We start from the raw sequence: 20,372 nt of genomic DNA on the forward strand, positions 1-20,372 counted from the left end.
CCTGGCGCGCGGGACCTGGGTCCCTCAGGCAGGTCTCCCCGGGGCACTCTGGGGACACCGGAGGCCTGCCTGCCCCAAACCCCGCCCCACGGCTGCCGCCTGTCCACCGGACACAACGCAACCCGCACAGACCGCCTGCCGCCGGGCGCCCGGAGCCTGCCACCAGTTGGGCGCTCGGGCCCCACGCAAGGCACACGCCACAGCCCCGCCGCCAGCACCGGAAGGCCCGCCGGGCCCCATGGGACCCTCTCCTTTGCGTGCCACACCCATGCACACCCAGGCCTCCCTAACTCCAGCACCAGCATCTCCACGGGAGAGGCACCAGACCCTGGGCCCAGCGGCACCCTCGCACCGAAACTCACGCCCTCACGCCCCTTCCGCCGCCACCTGCCCCCTTTCCTCCACAGCAGAATCCCTCCTTGCCACCAGCTCCCGCCCGGCACCAGCTCGGCTGGGCTCCAGTCCGCAGGCGTGGCTAGCTCTGCTGGGTATCAACCTCACACTGCCTCCCACTGCGCAACTCCCTGTCCTCCCTCCCCAGGAACACGGCCTCAGCCAGGGCAGGGGCGCCGCACGGCCTCAATGCCCAGCCCCGTGTGTGGACACCTTAGCGGCCCCGGGAGCTGGCCGCGGGCTCACACTTCTATGGCCCGCCGGCACCCATGACCGGCCAGGGCACAGGCACCCAGCTCCCATTCACGTGCCCGGGACCCCTCCGTCCTGCCTTCCACGCGCCGCCCAAATCTCTGAGGATATCCCACATCATAGCCCAGGCCGCCCTGAAGGCACTGCCGCCCCGGGCACCCAACACTCCCCCTCACGGTGCTCTGCGCACACTGGCCCAGGACCTCTGGCCCTCCTGCACTTCTCTCGACCCCAGTCCGCGGCCGACTCGGCACCGCCCAGGGCCACCTGGCGCCCCACCGCCTCCACGTCTCTGGGAAATGCCGCAGGGGCTCCAGGGTTCTCGATGACCACCAAGGACTCTGCGAGGGAAAGGCACTGGCAGCCCCGCCGACCCCGTGAAGGCCCAGGCCAAGGCGTCCGACCCCGCCCAAACGGCCATCTCGGCAAGGCCCCCCGGCCTGCCTCCTCTCTCCCCACCAGAACCTGGGTCGGCAGTCCCGCCGAGGCCAAGGCCCCCGCTGCTCACCCGCAACCTACAGACACCCTCTGCGCCCGACACCGCGGGCAGGACCCCGCGGAGGCCTCAAGGAGGCAGCCGCAGGCCTGAGAGCCCAGCGGCGCTCACACACACCGCAGGCAGCCCACCCCACACTGGGCCTGCCACTCCCAAGGCTTTCCCGCCCGGCACCGGGGGCCCCGGGGCCCCGGGGCTGCCCTCGAGGAGGCCAGCCCCAAGGCTCCTCTCCCCATGGCCCTCTGGGGCCACCGGAGGCCTGCCTGCCCCCACCTGCGCCCCAGGGCTGCACGCACCCAAGGACGCCAAGGCAACGGGACTCTCCCCAGACGTCCCCTGTGGGAGCCACGTGCCGGACCTCAGTTTGCGATGAGGAGACGGTAGTGAGTTCTCACTCATTTTGTTCAGATTTTCCAAGGAATGCGTTTGTGGGTGTCATCATCGATCCGAGCACGGGCACACCCGCGGGACGGCCACCGCCACAGCCCCCACCGCCGGGACGGCCAGCCAGCTCCCTCCTGGCCGCGGCCCGAAGGCTCCCGAGCCCAACCACGGGCAAGCAGGTCAGCACCACCCCCGGGAGCAGAGGGTGCGGGTCCGGGCGCCACACACCGCCCCCCGGGGGCTACCTTGGCGCAGGCCACTGCCGCTTACCATCGCCTACCAGGTGGCCATCGATCCCGCCACCGGCCGCACGCTAACACGCCTCCCACCGGCAGGAGGGACTGGCCTTCCCGGGGTCGCTCCCGACAGGCTCCGGCTTCCGCTCCCCGCGCTGGCCTCCGTCTCTCCGCCGCAGCAGCTGGGTGAGGGCGACAACGGACACACGCAAGCACGCCTCAGCAAGGGGCCAGGCTGCCCAAGGCACAGGGGCCGTGCCCCCCACCGCCCAGGGCCTGTGGGCAGCCTGGCTGCCACCTGTCCCTGGCCTCCCCCCTCTCACTGGGTGCCAGCAGCCAAAGGGCCACACGAGTGGCCAGCACTGCCCCTTCGCTGGGGCGCCACAGCGCGACGCGGGCTGCCGCCGCCTCGCCACACCCTTCCCCCAGGAACCGCGCCTCCCTCAGGCTCCCTAAGGCCCTGCCCACCCGCACCCCTCCCAGCTTCAGAAGAGTCCACCCCAACCCCGAGTCCGATTCCGCCCCCAGGCCCACCCTGGGGCTCTCCCTCTCACCCCGATGGGAAAACACCCTCGCTCCGGCCACCGACACTGCCTGCCCACGCAGGGAGAGACACACGCGGCCCAGAGTGCTCTGCAGGAGCCTCACCTCAGGACCGCTGACGTGCCCCTGGGGGCAAGGTCTCCGCCCCGAGAGCGGCTCCGCGGGCCCTGGACCCGGGGCGCCCATGGGCACACCTGCACTCCACCCCTGCTATCCCCAGCACGCTCTCAGGACCCCGGGCAAAACACAGACCCTTCTGCTGGACCCTCCGGGACCCCAAGGGCCCTGGAGCCTGTGCGAGACCCCGCAGGGCCGCACCTCGCCCTGACCGCCAATGGCCAGGGGCGTCCCCTGCCGCCAGGCTGTGGGCTCGGGTCGCTCGCCCTTCACCCTCCAGGCCCGCCACACCAGGCCCCCTGGCGCGCGGGACCTGGGTCCCTCAGGCAGGTCTCCCCGGGGCACTCTGGGGACACCGGAGGCCTGCCTGCCCCAAACCCCGCCCCACGGCTGCCGCCTGTCCACCGGACACAACGCAACCCGCACAGACCGCCTGCCGCCGGGCGCCCGGAGCCTGCCACCAGTTGGGCGCTCGGGCCCCACGCAAGGCACACGCCACAGCCCCGCCGCCTGCACCGGAAGGCCCGCCGGGCCCCATGGGACCCTCTCCTTTGCGTGCCACACCCATGCACACCCAGGCCTCCCTAACTCCAGCACCAGCCTCTCCACGGGAGACGCACTAGACCCTGGGCCCAGCGGGACCCTCGCACCGAAACTCACGCCCTCACGCCCCTTCCGCCGCCACCTGCCCCCTTTCCTCCACAGCAGACTCCCTCCTTGCCACCAGCTCCCGCCCGGCACCAGCTCGGCTGGGCTCCAGTCCGCAGGCGTGGCTAGCTCTGCTGGGTATCAACCTCACACTGCCTCCCACTGCGCAACTCCCTGTCCTCCCTCCCCGGGAACACGGCCTCAGCCAGGGCAGGGGCGCCGCACGGCCTCAATGCCCAGCCCCGTGTGTGGACACCTTAGCGGCCCCGGGAGCTGGCCGCGGGCTCACACTTCTATGGCCCGCCGGCACCCATGACCGGCCAGGGCACAGGCACCCAGCTCCCATTCACGTGCCCGGGACCCCTCCGTCCTGCCTTCCACGCGCCGCCCAAATCTCTGAGGATATCCCACATCATAGCCCAGGCCGCCCTGAAGGCACTGCCGCCCCGGGCACCCAACACTCCCCCTCACGGTGCTCTGCGCACACTGGCCCAGGACCTCTGGCCCTCCTGCACTTCTCTCGACCCCAGTCCGCGGCCGACTCGGCACCGCCCAGGGCCACCTGGCGCCCACCGCCTCCACGTCTCTGGGAAATGCCGCAGGGGCTCCAGGGTTCTCGATGACCACCAAGGAATCTGCGAGGGACAGGCACTGGCAGCCCCACCGACCCCGTGAAGGCCCAGGCCAAGGCGTCCGACCCCGCCCAAACGGCCATCTCGGCAAGGCCCCCCGGCCTGCCTCCTCTCTCCCCACCAGAACCTGGGTCGGCAGTCCCGCCGAGGCCAAGGCCCCCGCTGCTCACCCGCAACCTACAGACACCCTCTGCGCCCGACACCGCGGGCAGGACCCCGCGGAGTCCTCAAGGAGGCAGCCGCAGGCCTGAGAGCCCAGCGGCGCTCACACACACCGCAGGCAGCCCACCCCACACTGGGCCTGCCACTCCCAAGGCTTTGCCGCCGGGCACCGGGGGCCCCGGGGCCCCGGGGCTGCCCTCGAGGAGGCCAGCCCCAAGGCTCCTCTCCCCATGGCCCTCCGGGGCCACCGGAGGCCTGCCTGCCCCCACCTGCGCCCCAGGGCTGCACGCACCCAAGGGAGCCAAGGCAACGGGACCCTCCCCCGACGGCCCCTGTGGGAGCCACGTGCCGGACCTCAGTTTGCGATTGGAGACGGTAGTGAGTTCTCACTCATTTTGTTCAGATTTTCCAAGGAATGCGTTTGTGGGTGTCATCATCGATCCGAGCACGGGCACACCCGCGGGACGGCCACCGCCACAGCCCCCACCGCCGGGCCGGCCAGCCAGCTCCCTCCTGGCCGCGGCCCGCAGGCTCCCGAGCCCAACCGCGGGCAAGCAGGTCAGCTCCATCCCCGGGAGCAGAGGGTGCGGGTCCGGGCGCCACACACCGCCCCACGGGGGCTACCTTGGCGCAGGCCACTGCCGCTTACCATCGCCTACCAGGTGGCCATCGATCCCGCCACAGGCCGCACGCCAACACGCCTCCCTCCGGCAGGAGGGACTGGCCTTCCCGGGGTCGCTCCCGACAGGCTCCGGCTTCCGCTCCCCGCGCTGGCCTCCGTCTCTCCGCCGCAGCAGCTGGGTGAGGGCGACAACGGACACGCGCAAGCACGCCTCAGCAAGGGGCCAGGCTGCCCAAGGCACAGGGGCCGGGCCCCCCACCGCCCAGGGCCTGTGGGCAGCCTGGCTGCCAACTGTCCCTGGCCTCCCCCCTCTCACTGGGTGCCAGCAGCCAAAGGGCCACACGAGTGGCCAGCACTGCCCCTTCGCTGGGGCGCCACAGCGCCACGCGGGCTGCCGCCGCCTCGCCACACCCTTCCCCCAGGAACCGCGCCTCCCTCAGGCTCCCTAAGGCCCTGCCCACCCGCACCCCTCCCAGCTTCAGAAGAGTCCACCCCAACCCCGAGTCCGATTCCGCCCCCAGGCCCACCCTGGGGCTCTCCCTCTCACCCCGATGGGAAAACACCCTCGCTCCGGCCACCGACACTGCCTGCCCACGCAGGGAGAGACACACGCGGCCCAGAGTGCTCTGCAGGAGCCTCACCTCAGGACCGCTGACGTGCCCCTGGGGGCAAGGTCTCCGCCCCGAGAGCGGCTCCGCGGGCCCTGGACCCGGGGCGCCCATGGGCACACCTGCACTCCACCCCTGCTATCCCCAGCACGCTCTCAGGACCCCGGGCAAAACCCAGACCCTTCTGCTGGACCCTCCGGGACCCCAAGGGCCCTGGAGCCTGTGCGAGACCCCGCAGGGCCGCACCTCGCCCTGACCACCAATGGCCAGGGGCGTCCCCTGCCGCCAGGCTGTGGGCTCGGGTCGCTCGCCCTTCACCCTCCAGGCCCGCCACACCAGGCCCCCTGGCGCGCGGGACCTGGGTCCCTCAGGCAGGTCTCCCCGGGGCACTCTGGGGACACCGGAGGCCTGCCTGAACCAAACCCCGCCCCACGGCTGCCGCCTGTCCACCGGACACAACGCAACCCGCACAGACCGCCTGCCGCCGGGCGCCCGGAGCCTGCCACCAGTTGGGCGCTCGGGCCCCACGCAAGGCACACGCCACAGCCCCGCCGCCAGCACCGGAAGGCCCGCCGGGCCCCATGGGACCCTCTCCTTTGCGTGGCACACCCATGCACACCCAGGCCTCCCTAACTCCAGCACCAGCATCTCCACGGGAGACGCACTAGACCCTGCGCCCAGCGGGACCCTCGCACCGAAACTCACGCCCTCACGCCCCTTCCGCCGCCACCTGCCCCCTTTCCTCCACAGCAGACTCCCTCCTTGCCACCAGCTCCCGCCCGGCACCAGCTCGGCTGGGCTCCAGTCCGCAGGCGTGGCTAGCTCTGCTGGGTATCAACCTCACACTGCCTCCCACTGCGCAACTCCCTGTCCTCCCTCCCCGGGAACACGGCCTCAGCCAGGGCAGGGGCGCCGCACGGCCTCAATGCCCAGCCCCGTGTGTGGACACCTTAGCGGCCCCGGGAGCTGGCCGCGGGCTCACACTTCTCTGCCCCGCCGGCACCCATGACCGGCCAGGGCACAGGCACCCAGCTCCCATTCACGTGCCCGGGACCCCTCCGTCCTGCCTTCCACGCGCCGCCCAAATCTCTGAGGATATCCCACATCATAGCCCAGGCCGCCCTGAAGGCACTGCCGCCCCGGGCACCCAACACTCCCCCTCACGGTGCTCTGCGCACACTGGCCCAGGACCTCTGGCCCTCCTGCACTTCTCTCGACCCCAGTCCGCGGCCGACTCGGCACCGCCCAGGGCCACCTGGCGCCCACCGCCTCCACGTCTCTGGGAAATGCCGCAGGGGCTCCAGGGTTCTCGATGACCACCAAGGACTCTGCGAGGGACAGGCACTGGCAGCCCCACCGACCCCGTGAAGGCCCAGGCCAAGGCGTCCGACCCCGCCCAAACGGCCATCTCGGCAAGGCCCCCCGGCCTGCCTCCTCTCTCCCCACCAGAACCTGGGTCGGCAGTCCCGCCGAGGCCAAGGCCCCCGCTGCTCACCCGCAACCTACAGACACCCTCTGCGCCCGACACCGCGGGCAGGACCCCGCGGAGGCCTCAAGGAGGCAGCCGCAGGCCTGAGAGCCCAGCGGCGCTCACACACACCGCAGGCAGCCCACCCCACACTGGGCCTGCCACTCCCAAGGCTTTGCCGCCGGGCACCGGGGGCCCCGGGGCCCCGGGGCTGCCCTCGAGGAGGCCAGCACCAAGGCTCCTCTCCCCATGGCCCTCCGGGGCCACCGGAGGCCTGCCTGCCCCCACCTGCGCCCCAGGGCTGCACGCACCCAAGGGAGCCAAGGCAACGGGACCCTCCCCCGACGTCCCGTGTGGGAGCCACGTGCCGGACCTCAGTTTGCGATTGGAGACGGTAGTGAGTTCTCACTCATTTTGTTCAGATTTTCCAAGGAATGCGTTTGTGGGTGTCATCATCGATCCGAGCACGGGCACACCCGCGGGACGGCCACCGCCACAGCCCCCACCGCCGGGACGGCCAGCCAGCTCCCTCCTGGCCGCGGCCCGCAGGCTCCCGAGCCCAACCGCGGGCAAGCAGGTCAGCTCCACCCCCGGGAGCAGAGGGTGCGGGTCCGGGCGCCACACACCGCCCCCCGGGGGCTACCTTGGCGCAGGCCACTGCCGCTTACCATCGCCTACCAGGTGGCCATCGATCCCGCCACAGGCCGCACGCCAACACGCCTCCCTCCGGCAGGAGGGACTGGCCTTCCCGGGGTCGCTCCCGACAGGCTCCGGCTTCCGCTCCCCGCGCTGGCCTCCGTCTCTCCGCCGCAGCAGCTGGGTGAGGGCGACAACGGACACGCGCAAGCACGCCTCAGCAAGGGGCCAGGCTGCCCAAGGCACAGGGGCCGGGCCCCCCACCGCCCAGGGCCTGTGGGCAGCCTGGCTGCCACCTGTCCCTGGCCTCCCCCCTCTCACTGGGTGCCAGCAGCCAAAGGGCCACACGAGTGGCCAGCACTGCCCCTTCGCTGGGGCGCCACAGCCTGACGCGGGCTGCCGCCGCCTCGCCACACCCTTCCCCCAGGAACCGCGCCTCCCTCAGGCTCCCTAAGGCCCTGCCCACCCGCACCCCTCCCAGCTTCAGAAGAGTCCACCCCAACCCCGAGTCCGATTCCGCCCCCAGGCCCACCCTGGGGCTCTCCCTCTCACCCCGATGGGAAAACACCCTCGCTCCGGCCACCGACACTGCCTGCCCACGCAGGGAGAGACACACGCGGCCCAGAGTGCTCTGCAGGAGCCTCACCTCAGGACCGCTGACGTGCCCCTGGGGGCAAGGTCTCCGCCCCGAGAGCGGCTCCGCGGGCCCTGGACCCGGGGCGCCCATGGGCACACCTGCACTCCACCCCTGCTATCCCCAGCACGCTCTCAGGACCCCGGGCAAAACACAGACCCTTCTGCTGGACCCTCCGGGACCCCAAGGGCCCTGGAGCCTGGGCGAGACCCCGCAGGGCCGCACCTCGCCCTGACCGCCAATGGCCAGGGGCGTCCCCTGCCGCCAGGCTGTGGGCTCGGGTCGCTCGCCCTTCACCCTCCAGGCCCGCCACACCAGGCTCCCTGGCGCGCGGGACCTGGGTCCCTCAGGCAGGTCTCCCCGGGGCACTCTGGGGACACCGGAGGCCTGCCTGCCCCAAACCCCGCCCCACGGCTGCCGCCTGTCCACCGGACACAACGCAACCCGCACAGACCGCCTGCCGCCGGGCGCCCGGAGCCTGCCACCAGTTGGGCGCTCGGGCCCCACGCAAGGCACACGCCACAGCCCCGCCGCCAGCACCGGAAGGCCCGCCGGGCCCCATGGGACCCTCTCCTTTGCGTGCCACACCCATGCACACCCAGGCCTCCCTAACTCCAGCACCAGCATCTCCACGGGAGACGCACTAGACCCTGGGCCCAGCGGCACCCTCGCACCGAAACTCACGCCCTCACGCCCCTTCCGCCGCCACCTGCCCCCTTTCCTCCACAGCAGACTCCCTCCTTGCCACCAGCTCCCGCCCGGCACCAGCTCGGCTGGGCTCCAGTCCGCAGGCGTGGCTAGCTCTGCTGGGTATCAACCTCACACTGCCTCCCACTGCGCAACTCCCTGTCCTCCCTCCCCGGGAACACGGCCTCAGCCAGGGCAGGGGCGCCGCACGGCCTCAATGCCCAGCCCCGTGTGTGGACACCTTAGCGGACCCGGGAGCTGGCCGCGGGCTCACACTTCTATGCCCCGCCGGCACCCATGACCGGCCAGGGCACAGGCACCCAGCTCCCATTCACGTGCCCGGGACCCCTCCGTCCTGCCTTCCACGCGCCGCCCAAATCTCTGAGGATATCCCACATCATAGCCCAGGCCGCCCTGAAGGCACTGCCGCCCCGGGCACCCAACACTCCCCCTCACGGTGCTCTGCGCACACTGGCCCAGGACCTCTGGCCCTCCTGCACTTCTCTCGACCCCAGTCCGCGGCCGACTCGGCACCGCCCAGGGCCACCTGGCGCCCACCGCCTCCACGTCTCTGGGAAATGCCGCAGGGGCTCCAGGGTTCTCGATGACCACCAAGGACTCTGCAAGGGACAGGCACTGGCAGCCCCACCGACCCCGTGAAGGCCCAGGCCAAGGCGTCCGACCCCGCCCAAACGGCCATCTCGGCAAGGCCCCCCGGCCTGCCTCCTCTCTCCCCACCAGAACCTGGGTCGGCAGTCCCGCCAAGGCCAAGGCCCCCGCTGCTCACCCGCAACCTACAGACACACTCTGCGCCCGACACCGCGGGCAGGACCCCGCGGAGGCCTCAAGGAGGCAGCCGCAGGCCTGAGAGCCCAGCGGCGCTCACACACACCACAGGCAGCCCACCCCACACTAGGCCTGCCACTCCCAAGGCTTTGCCGCCGGGCACCGGGGGCCCCGGGGCCCCGGGGCTGCCCTCGAGGAGGCCAGCCCCAAGGCTCCTCTCCCCATGGCCCTCCGGGGCCACCGGAGGCCTGCCTGCCCCCACCTGCGCCCCACGGCTGCACGCACCCAAGGGAGCCAAGGCAACGGGACCCTCCCCCGACGTCCCCTGTGGGAGCCACGTGCCGGACCTCAGTTTGCGATTGGAGACGGTAGTGAGTTCTCACTCATTTTGTTCAGATTTTCCAAGGAATGCGTTTGTGGGTGTCATCATCGATCCGAGCACGGGCACACCCGCGGGACGGCCACCGCCACAGCCCCCACCGCCGGGACGGCCAGCCAGCTCCCTCCTGGCCGCGGCCCGCAGGCTCCCGAGCCCAACCGCGGGCAAGCAGGTCAGCTCCACCCCCGGGAGCAGAGGGTGCGGGTCCGGGCGCCACACACCGCCCCCCGGGGGCTACCTTGGCGCAGGCCACTGCCGCTTACCATCGCCTACCAGGTGGCCATCGATCCCGCCACCGGCCGCACGCCAACACGCCTCCCTCCGGCAGGAGGGACTGGCCTTCCCGGGGTCGCTCCCGACAGGCTCCGGCTTCCGCTCCCCGCGCTGGCCTCCGTCTCTCCGCCGCAGCAGCTGGGTGAGGGCGACAACGGACACGCGCAAGCACGCCTCAGCAAGGGGCCAGGCTGCCCAAGGCACAGGGGCCGGGCCCCCCACCGCCCAGGGCCTGTGGGCAGCCTGGCTGCCACCTGTCCCTGGCCTCCCCCCTCTCACTGGGTGCCAGCAGCCAAAGGGCCACACGAGTGGCCAGCACTGCCCCTTCGCTGGGGCGCCACAGCGCCACGCGGGCTGCCGCCGCCTCGCCACACCCTTCCCCCAGGAACCGCGCCTCCCTCAGGCTCCCTAAGGCCCTGCCCACCCGCACCCCTCCCAGCTTCAGAAGAGTCCACCCCAACCCCGAGTCCGATTCCGCCCCCAGGCCCACCCTGGGGCTCTCCCTCTCACCCCGATGGGAAAACACCCTCGCTCCGGCCACCGACACTGCCTGCCCACGCAGGGAGAGACACACGCGGCCCAGAGTGCTCTGCAGGAGCCTCACCTCAGGACCGCTGACGTGCCCCTGGGGGCAAGGTCTCCGCCCCGAGAGCGGCTCCGCGGGCCCTGGACCCGGGGCGCCCATGGGCACACCTGCACTCCACCCCTGCTATCCCCAGCACGCTCTCAGGACCCCGGGCAAAACACAGACCCTTCTGCTCGACCCTCCGGGACCCCAAGGGCCCTGGAGCCTGTGCGAGACCCCGCAGGGCCGCACCTCGCCCTGACCGCCAATGGCCAGGGGCGTCCCCTGCCGCCAGGCTGTGGGCTCGGGTCGCTCGCCCTTCACCCTCCAGGCCCGCCACACCAGGCCCCCTGGCGCGCGGGACCTGGGTCCCTCAGGCAGGTCTCCCCGGGGCACTCTGGGGACACCGGAGGCCTGCCTGCCCCAAACCCCGCCCCACGGCTGCCGCCTGTCCACCGGACACAACGCAACCCGCACAGACCGCCTGCCGCCGGGCGCCCGGAGCCTGCCACCAGTTGGGCGCTCGGGCCCCACGCAAGGCACACGCCACAGCCCCGCCGCCAGCACCGGAAGGCCCGCCGTGCCCCATGGGACCCTCTCCTTTGCGTGGCACACCCATGCACACCCAGGCCTCCCTAACTCCAGCACCAGCATCTCCACGGGAGACGCACTAGACCCTGGGCCCAGCGGGACCCTCGCACCGAAACTCACGCCCTCACGCCCCTTCCGCCGCCACCTGCCCCCTTTCCTCCACAGCAGACTCCCTCCTTGCCACCAGCTCCCGCCCGGCACCAGCTCGGCTGGGCTCCAGTCCGCAGGCGTGGCTAGCTCTGCTGGGTATCAACCTCACACTGCCTCCCACTGCGCAACTCCCTGTCCTCCCTCCCCGGGAACACGGCCTCAGCCAGGGCAGAGGCGCCGCACGGCCTCAATGCCCAGCCCCGTGTGTGGACACCTTAGCGGCCCCGGGAGCTGGCCGCGGGCTCACACTTCTATGCCCCGCCGGCACCCATGACCGGCCAGGGCACAGGCACCCAGCTCCCATTCACGTGCCCGGGACCCCTCCGTCCTGCCTTCCACGCGCCGCCCAAATCTCTGAGGATATCCCACATCATAGCCCAGGCCGCCCTGAAGGCACTGCCGCCCCGGGCACCCAACACTCCCCCTCACGGTGCTCTGCGCACACTGGCCCAGGACCTCTGGCCCTCCTGCACTTCTCTCGACCCCAGTCCGCGGCCGACTCCGCACCGCCCAGGGCCACCTGGCGCCCACCGCCTCCACGTCTCTGGGAAATGCCGCAGGGGCTCCAGGGTTCTCGATGACCACCAAGGACTCTGCGAGGGACAGGCACTGGCAGCCCCACCGACCCCGTGAAGGCCCAGGCCAAGGCGTCCGACCCCGCCCAAACGGCCATCTCGGCAAGGCCCCCCGGCCTGCCTCCTCTCTCCTCACCAGAACCTGGGTCGGCAGTCCCGCCGAGGCCAAGGCCCCCGCTGCTCACCCGCAACCTACAGACACCCTCTGCGCCCGACACCGCGGGCAGGACCCCGCGGAGGCCTCAAGGAGGCAGCCGCAGGCCTGAGAGCCCAGCGGCGCTCACACACACCGCAGGCAGCCCACCCCACACTGGGCCTGCCACTCCCAAGGCTTTGCCGCCCGGCACCGGGGGCCCCGGGGCCCCGGGGCTGCCCTCGAGGAGGCCAGCCCCAAGGCTCCTCTCCCCATGGCCCTCCGGGGCCACCGGAGGCCTGCCTGCCCCCACCTGCGCCCCAGGGCTGCACGCACCCAAGGGAGCCAAGGCAACGGGACCCTCCCCCGACGTCCCCTGTGGGAGCCACGTGCCGGACCTCAGTTTGCGATTGGAGACGGTAGTGAGTTCTCACTCATTTTGTTCAGATTTTCCAAGGAATGCGTTTGTGGGTGTCATCATCGATCCGAGCACGGGCACACCCGCGGGACGGCCACCGCCACAGCCCCCACCGCCGGGACGGCCAGCCAGCTCCCTCCTGGCCGCGGCCCGCAGGCTCCCGAGCCCAACCGCGGGCAAGCAGGTCAGCTCCACCCCCGGGAGCAGAGGGTGCGGGTCCGGGCGCCACACACCGCCCCCCGGGGGCTACCTTGGCGCAGGCCACTGCCGCTTACCATCGCCTACCAGGTGGCCATCGATCCCGCCACCGGCCGCACGCCAACACGCCTCCCTCCGGCAGGAGGGACTGGCCTTCCCGGGGTCGCTCCCGACAGGCTCCGGCTTCCGCTCCCCGCGCTGGCCTCCGTCTCTCCGCCGCAGCAGCTGGGTGAGGGCGACAACGGACACGCGCAAGCACGCCTCAGCAAGGGGCCAGGCTGCCCAAGGCACAGGGGCCGGGCCCCCCACCGCCCAGGGCCTGTGGGCAGCCTGGCTGCCACCTGTCCCTGGCCTCCCCCCTCTCACTGGGTGCCAGCAGCCAAAGGGCCACACGAGTGGCCAGCACTGCCCCTTCGCTGGGGCGCCACAGCGCGACGCGGGCTGCCGCCGCCTCGCCACACCCTTCCCCCAGGAACCGCGCCTCCCTCAGGCTCCCTAAGGCCCTGCCCACCCGCACCCCTCCCAGCTTCAGAAGAGTCCACCCCAACCCCGAGTCCGATTCCGCCCCCAGGCCCACCCTGGGGCTCTCCCTCTCACCCCGATGGGAAAACACCCTCGCTCCGGCCACCGACACTGCCTGCCCACGCAGGGAGAGACACACGCGGCCCAGAGTGCTCTGCAGGAGCCTCACCTCAGGACCGCTGACGTGCCCCTGGGGGCAAGGTCTCCGCCCCGAGAGCGGCTCCGCGGGCCCTGGACCCGGGGCGCCCATGGGCACACCTGCACTCCACCCCTGCTATCCCCAGCACGCTCTCAGGACCCCGGGCAAAACACAGACCCTTCTGCTCGACCCTCCGGGACCCCAAGGGCCCTGGAGCCTGTGCGAGACCCCGCAGGGCCGCACCTCGCCCTGACCGCCAATGGCCAGGGGCGTCCCCTGCCGCCAGGCTGTGGGCTCGGGTCGCTCGCCCTTCACCCTCCAGGCCCGCCACACCAGGCCCCCTGGCGCGCGGGACCTGGGTCCCTCAGGCAGGTCTCCCCGGGGCACTCTGGGGACACCGGAGGCCTGCCTGCCCCAAACCCCGCCCCACGGCTGCCGCCTGTCCACCGGACACAACGCAACCCGCACAGACCGCCTGCCGCCGGGCGCCCGGAGCCTGCTACCAGTTGGGCGCTCGGGCCCCACGCAAGGCACACGCCACAGCCCCGCCGCCAGCACCGGAAGGCCCGCCGGGCCCCATGGGACCCTCTCCTTTGCGTGGCACACCCATGCACACCCAGGCCTCCCTAACTCCAGCACCAGCATCTCCACGGGAGACGCACTAGACCCTGGGCCCAGCGGGACCCTCGCACCGAAACTCACGCCCTCACGCCCCTTCCGCCGCCACCTGCCCCCTTTCCTCCACAGCAGACTCCCTCCTTGCCACCAGCTCCCGCCCGGCACCAGCTCGGCTGGGCTCCAGTCCGCAGGCGTGGCTAGCTCTGCTGGGTATCAACCTCACACTGCCTCCCACTGCGCAACTCCCTGTCCTCCCTCCCCGGGAACACGGCCTCAGCCAGGGCAGGGGCGCCGCACGGCCTCAATGCCCAGCCCCGTGTGTGGACACCTTAGCGGCCCCGGGAGCTGGCCGCGGGCTCACACTTCTATGCCCCGCCGGCACCCATGACCGGCCAGGGCACAGGCACCCAGCTCCCATTCACGTGCCCGGGACCCCTCCGTCCTGCCTTCCACGCGCCGCCCAAATCTCTGAGGATATCCCACATCATAGCCCAGGCCGCCCTGAAGGCACTGCCGCCCCGGGCACCCAACACTCCCCCTCACGGTGCTCTGCGCACACTGGCCCAGGACCTCTGGCCCTCCTGCACTTCTCTCGACCCCAGTCCGCGGCCGACTCCGCACCGCCCAGGGCCACCTGGCGCCCACCGCCTCCACGTCTCTGGGAAATGCCGCAGGGGCTCCAGGGTTCTCGATGACCACCAAGGACTCTGCGAGGGACAGGCACTGGCAGCCCCACCGACCCCGTGAAGGCCCAGGCCAAGGCGTCCGACCCCGCCCAAACGGCCATCTCGGCAAGGCCCCCCGGCCTGCCTCCTCTCTCCTCACCAGAACCTGGGTCGGCAGTCCCGCCGAGGCCAAGGCCCCCGCTGCTCACCCGCAACCTACAGACACCCTCTGCGCCCGACACCGCGGGCAGGACCCCGCGGAGGCCTCAAGGAGGCAGCCGCAGGCCTGAGAGCCCAGCGGCGCTCACACACACCGCAGGCAGCCCACCCCACACTGGGCCTGCCACTCCCAAGGCTTTGCCGCCTGGCACCGGGGGCCCCGGGGCCCCGGGGCTGCCCTCGAGGAGGCCAGCCCCAAGGCTCCTCTCCCCATGGCCCTCCGGGGCCACCGGAGGCCTGCCTGCCCACACCTGCGCCCCAGGGCTGCACGCACCCAAGGGAGCCAAGGCAACGGGACCCTCCCCCGACGTCCCCTGTGGGAGCCACGTGCCGGACCTCAGTTTGCGATTGGAGACGGTAGTGAGTTCTCACTCATTTTGTTCAGATTTTCCAAGGAATGCGTTTGTGGGTGTCATCATCGATCCGAGCACGGGCACACCCGCGGGACGGCCACCGCCACAGCCCCCACCGCCGGGACGGCCAGCCAGCTCCCTCCTGGCCGCGGCCCGCAGGCTCCCGAGCCCAACCGCGGGCAAGCAGGTCAGCTCCACCCCCGGGAGCAGAGGGTGCGGGTCCGGGCGCCACACACCGCCCCCCGGGGGCTACCTTGGCGCAGGCCACTGCCGCTTACCATCGCCTACCAGGTGGCCATCGATCCCGCCACCGGCCGCACGCCAACACGCCTCCCTCCGGCAGGAGGGACTGGCCTTCCCGGGGTCGCTCCCGACAGGCTCCGGCTTCCGCTCCCCGCGCTGGCCTCCGTCTCTCCGCCGCAGCAGCTGGGTGAGGGCGACAACGGACACGCGCAAGCACGCCTCAGCAAGGGGCCAGGCTGCCCAAGGCACAGGGGCCGGGCCCCCCACCGCCCAGGGCCTGTGGGCAGCCTGGCTGCCACCTGTCCCTGGCCTCCCCCCTCTCACTGGGTGCCAGCAGCCAAAGGGCCACACGAGTGGCCAGCACTGCCCCTTCGCTGGGGCGCCACAGCGCGACGCGGGCTGCCGCCGCCTCGCCACACCCTTCCCCCAGGAACCGCGCCTCCCTCAGGCTCCCTAAGGCCCTGCCCACCCGCACCCCTCCCAGCTTCAGAAGAGTCCACCCCAACCCCGAGTCCGATTCCGCCCCCAGGCCCACCCTGGGGCTCTCCCTCTCACCCCGATGGGAAAACACCCTCGCTCCGGCCACCGACACTGCCTGCCCACGCAGGGAGAGACACACGCGGCCCAGAGTGCTCTGCAGGAGCCTCACCTCAGGACCGCTGACGTGCCCCTGGGGGCAAGGTCTCCGCCCCGAGAGCGGCTCCGCGGGCCCTGGACCCGGGGCGCCCATGGGCACACCTGCACTCCACCCCTGCTATCCCCAGCACGCTCTCAGGACCCCGGGCAAAACACAGACCCTTCTGCTGGACCCTCCGGGACCCCAAGGGCCCTGGAGCCTGGGCGAGACCCCGCAGGGCCGCACCTCGCCCTGACCGCCAATGGCCAGGGGCGTCCCCTGCCGCCAGGCTGTGGGCTCGGGTCGCTCGCCCTTCACCCTCCAGGCCCGCCACACCAGGCCCCCTGGCGCGCGGGACCTGGGTCCCTCAGGCAGGTCTCCCCGGGGCACTCTGGGGACACCGGAGGCCTGCCTGCCCCAAACCCCGCCCCACGGCTGCCGCCTGTCCACCGGACACAACGCAACCCGCACAGACCGCCTGCCGCCGGGCGCCCGGAGCCTGCCACCAGTTGGGCGCTCGGGCCCCACGCAAGGCACACGCCACAGCCCCGCCGCCAGCACCGGAAGGCCCGCCGGGCCCCATGGGACCCTCTCCTTTGCGTGCCACACCCATGCACACCCAGGCCTCCCTAACTCCAGCACCAGCATCTCCACGGGAGACGCACTAGACCCTGGGCCCAGCGGCACCCTCGCACCGAAACTCACGCCCTCACGCCCCTTCCGCCGCCACCTGCCCCCTTTCCTCCACAGCAGACTCCCTCCTTGCCACCAGCTCCCGCCCGGCACCAGCTCGGCTGGGCTCCAGTCCGCAGGCGTGGCTAGCTCTGCTGGATATCAACCTCACACTGCCTCCCACTGCGCAACTCCCTGTCCTCCCTCCCCGGGAACACGGCCTCAGCCAGGGCAGGGGCGCCGCACGGCCTCAATGCCCAGCCCCGTGTGTGGACACCTTAGCGGCCCCGGGAGCTGGCCGCGGGCTCACACTTCTATGGCCCGCCGGCACCCATGACCGGCCAGGGCACAGGCACCCAGCTCCCATTCACGTGCCCGGGACCCCTCCGTCCTGCCTTCCACGCGCCGCCCAAATCTCTGAGGATATCCCACATCATAGCCCAGGCCGCCCTGAAGGCACTGCCGCCCCGGGCACCCAACACTCCCCCTCACGGTGCTCTGCGCACACTGGCCCAGGACCTCTGGCCCTCCTGCACTTCTCTCGACCCCAGTCCGCGGCCGACTCGGCACCGCCCAGGGCCACCTGGCGCCCACCGCCTCCACGTCTCTGGGAAATGCCGCAGGGGCTCCAGGGTTCTCGATGACCACCAAGGACTCTGCGAGGGACAGGCACTGGCAGCCCCACCGACCCCGTGAAGGCCCAGGCCAAGGCGTCCGACCCCGCCCAAACGGCCATCTCGGCAAGGCCCCCCGGCCTGCCTCCTCTCTCCCCACCAGAACCTGGGTCGGCAGTCCCGCCGAGGCCAAGGCCCCCGCTGCTCACCCGCAACCTACAGACACCCTCTGCGCCCGACACCGCGGGCAGGACCCCGCGGAGGCCTCAAGGAGGCAGCCGCAGGCCTGAGAGCCCAGCGGCGCTCACACACACCGCAGGCAGCCCACCCCACACTGGGCCTGCCACTCCCAAGGCTTTCCCGTCGGGCACCGGGGCCCCGGGGCCCCGGGGCTGCACTCGAGGAGGCCAGCCCCAAGGCTCCTCTCCCCATGGCCCTCCGGGGCCACCGGAGGCCTGCCTGCCCCCACCTGCGCCCCAGGGCTGCACGCACCCAAGGGAGCCAAGGCAACGGGACCCTCCCCCGACGGCCCCTGTGGGAGCCACGTGCCGGACCTCAGTTTGCGATGAGGAGACGGTAGTGAGTTCTCACTCATTTTGTTCAGATTTTCCAAGGAATGCGTTTGTGGGTGTCATCATCAATCCGAGCACGGGCACACCCGCGGGACGGCCACCGCCACAGCCCCCACCGCCGGGACGGCCAGCCAGCTCCCTCCTGGCCGCGGCCCGCAGGCTCCCGAGCCCAACCGCGGGCAAGCAGGTCAGCTCCACCCCCGGGAGCAGAGGGTGCGGGTCCGGGCGCCACACACCGCCCCCCGGGGGCTACCTTGGCGCAGGCCACTGCCGCTTACCATCGCCTACCAGGTGGCCATCGATCCCGCCACCGGCCGCACGCCAACACGCCTCCCTCCGGCAGGAGGGACTGGCCTTCCCGGGGTCGCTCCCGACAGGCTCCGGCTTCCGCTCCCCGCGCTGGCCTCCGTCTCTCCGCCGCAGCAGCTGGGTGAGGGCGACAACGGACACGCGCAAGCACGCCTCAGCAAGGGGCCAGGCTGCCCAAGGCACAGGGGCCGGGCCCCCCACCGCCCAGGGCCTGTGGGCAGCCTGGCTGCCACCTGTCCCTGGCCTCCCCCCTCTCACTGGGTGCCAGCAGCCAAAGGGCCACACGAGTGGCCAGCACTGCCCCTTCGCTGGGGCGCCACAGCGCGACGCGGGCTGCCGCCGCCTCGCCACACCCTTCCCCCAGGAACCGCGCCTCCCTCAGGCTCCCTAAGGCCCTGCCCACCCGCACCCCTCCCAGCTTCAGAAGAGTCCACCCCAACCCCGAGTCCGATTCCGCCCCCAGGCCCACCCTGGGGCTCTCCCTCTCACCCCGATGGGAAAACACCCTCGCTCCGGCCACCGACACTGCCTGCCCACGCAGGGAGAGACACACGCGGCCCAGAGTGCTCTGCAGGAGCCTCACCTCAGGACCGCTGACGTGCCCCTGGGGGCAAGGTCTCCGCCCCGAGAGCGGCTCCGCGGGCCCTGGACCCGGGGCGCCCATGGGCACACCTGCACTCCACCCCTGCTATCCCCAGCACGCTCTCAGGACCCCGGGCAAAACACAGACCCTTCTGCTGGACCCTCCGGGACCCCAAGGGCCCTGGAGCCTGGGCGAGACCCCGCAGGGCCGCACCTCGCCCTGACCGCCAATGGCCAGGGGCGTCCCCTGCCGCCAGGCTGTGGGCTCGGGTCGCTCGCCCTTCACCCTCCAGGCCCGCCACACCAGGCCCCCTGGCGCGCGGGACCTGGGTCCCTCAGGCAGGTCTCCCCGGGGCACTCTGGGGACACCGGAGGCCTGCCTGCCCCAAACCCCGCCCCACGGCTGCCGCCTGTCCACCGGACACAACGCAACCCGCACAGACCGCCTGCCGCCGGGCGCCCGGAGCCTGCCACCAGTTGGGCGCTCGGGCCCCACGCAAGGCACACGCCACAGCCCCGCCGCCAGCACCGGAAGGCCCGCTGGGCCCCATGGCACCCTCTCCTTTGCGTGGCACACCCATGCACACCCAGGCCTCCCTAACTCCAGCACCAGCATCTCCACGGGAGACGCACCAGACCCTGGGCCCAGCGGGACCCTCGCACCGAAACTCACGCCCCTTCCGCCGCCACCTGCCCCCTTTCCTCCACAGCAGACTCCCTCCTTGCCACCAGCTCCCGCCCGGCACCAGCTCGGCTGGGCTCCAGTCCGCAGGCGTGGCTAGCTCTGCTGGGTATCAACCTCACACTGCCTCCCACTGCGCAACTCCCTGTCCTCCCTCCCCGGGAACACGGCCTCAGCCAGGGCAGAGGCGCCGCACGGCCTCAATGCCCAGCCCCGTGTGTGGACACCTTAGCGGCCCCGGGAGCTGGCCGCGGGCTCACACTTCTATGCCCCGCCGGCACCCATGACCGGCCAGGGCACAGGCACCCAGCTCCCATTCACGTGCCCGGGACCCCTCCGTCCTGCCTTCCACGCGCCGCCCAAATCTCTGAGGATATCCCACATCATAGCCCAGGCCGCCCTGAAGGCACTGCCGCCCCGGGCACCCAACACTCCCCCTCACGGTGCTCTGCGCACACTGGCCCAGGACCTCTGGCCCTCCTGCACTTCTCTCGACCCCAGTCCGCGGCCGACTCCGCACCGCCCAGGGCCACCTGGCGCCCCACCGCCTCCACGTCTCTGGGAAATGCCGCAGGGGCTCCAGGGTTCTCGATGACCACCAAGGACTCTGCGAGGGACAGGCACTGGCAGCCCCACCGACCCCGTGAAGGCCCAGGCCAAGGCGTCCGACCCCGCCCAAACGGCCATCTCGGCAAGGCCCCCCGGCCTGCCTCCTCTCTCCCCACCAGAACCTGGGTCGGCAGTCCCGCCGAGGCCAAGGCCCCCGCTGCTCACCCGCAACCTACAGACACCCTCTGCGCCCGACACCGCGGGCAGGACCCCGCGGAGGCCTCAAGGAGGCAGCCGCAGGCCTGAGAGCCCAGCGGCGCTCACACACACCGCAGGCAGCCCACCCCACACTGGGCCTGCCACTCCCAAGGCTTTGCCGCCGGGCACCGGGGGCCCCGGGGCCCCGGGGCTGCCCTCGAGGAGGCCAGCCC

General features: G+C 72.1%; 7 non-coding genes across 7 annotated transcripts; all 7 read right to left on the reverse strand.

Moving 5' to 3' along the window:
• Positions 1-1,495: 1,495 nt before the first annotated feature.
• LOC146406709 (small nucleolar RNA SNORD116) lies at positions 1,496-1,589 on the reverse strand. The gene has a single exon (XR_014834095.1). It is a non-coding gene; the product is annotated as a small nucleolar RNA SNORD116 (small nucleolar RNA).
• A 2,624-nt stretch (positions 1,590-4,213) lies between these two features.
• LOC146406710 (small nucleolar RNA SNORD116) lies at positions 4,214-4,306 on the reverse strand. Its single transcript, XR_014834373.1, has one exon. It is a non-coding gene; the product is annotated as a small nucleolar RNA SNORD116 (small nucleolar RNA).
• A 2,624-nt stretch (positions 4,307-6,930) lies between these two features.
• On the reverse strand, positions 6,931-7,023 carry LOC146406711 (small nucleolar RNA SNORD116). The gene has a single exon (XR_014834374.1). It is a non-coding gene; the product is annotated as a small nucleolar RNA SNORD116 (small nucleolar RNA).
• A 2,624-nt stretch (positions 7,024-9,647) lies between these two features.
• Positions 9,648-9,740, reverse strand: LOC146406712 (small nucleolar RNA SNORD116). Its single transcript, XR_014834375.1, has one exon. It is a non-coding gene; the product is annotated as a small nucleolar RNA SNORD116 (small nucleolar RNA).
• A 2,624-nt stretch (positions 9,741-12,364) lies between these two features.
• On the reverse strand, positions 12,365-12,457 carry LOC146406713 (small nucleolar RNA SNORD116). The gene has a single exon (XR_014834376.1). It is a non-coding gene; the product is annotated as a small nucleolar RNA SNORD116 (small nucleolar RNA).
• A 2,624-nt stretch (positions 12,458-15,081) lies between these two features.
• Positions 15,082-15,174, reverse strand: LOC146406714 (small nucleolar RNA SNORD116). Its single transcript, XR_014834382.1, has one exon. It is a non-coding gene; the product is annotated as a small nucleolar RNA SNORD116 (small nucleolar RNA).
• Positions 15,175-17,797: 2,623 nt separating this feature from the next.
• LOC146406715 (small nucleolar RNA SNORD116) lies at positions 17,798-17,891 on the reverse strand. Its single transcript, XR_014834446.1, has one exon. It is a non-coding gene; the product is annotated as a small nucleolar RNA SNORD116 (small nucleolar RNA).
• Positions 17,892-20,372: the final 2,481 nt, after the last annotated feature.

This window comes from Sus scrofa, chromosome 1 (genome assembly GCF_054392235.1).
Source record: "Sus scrofa isolate SSC_HxYL_T2T_F1_AM1 chromosome 1, Sscrofa_HxYL_maternal_Yorkshire_Landrace_v2.0, whole genome shotgun sequence".
In the NCBI taxonomy this organism is placed as follows: domain Eukaryota; kingdom Metazoa; phylum Chordata; class Mammalia; order Artiodactyla; family Suidae; genus Sus; species Sus scrofa.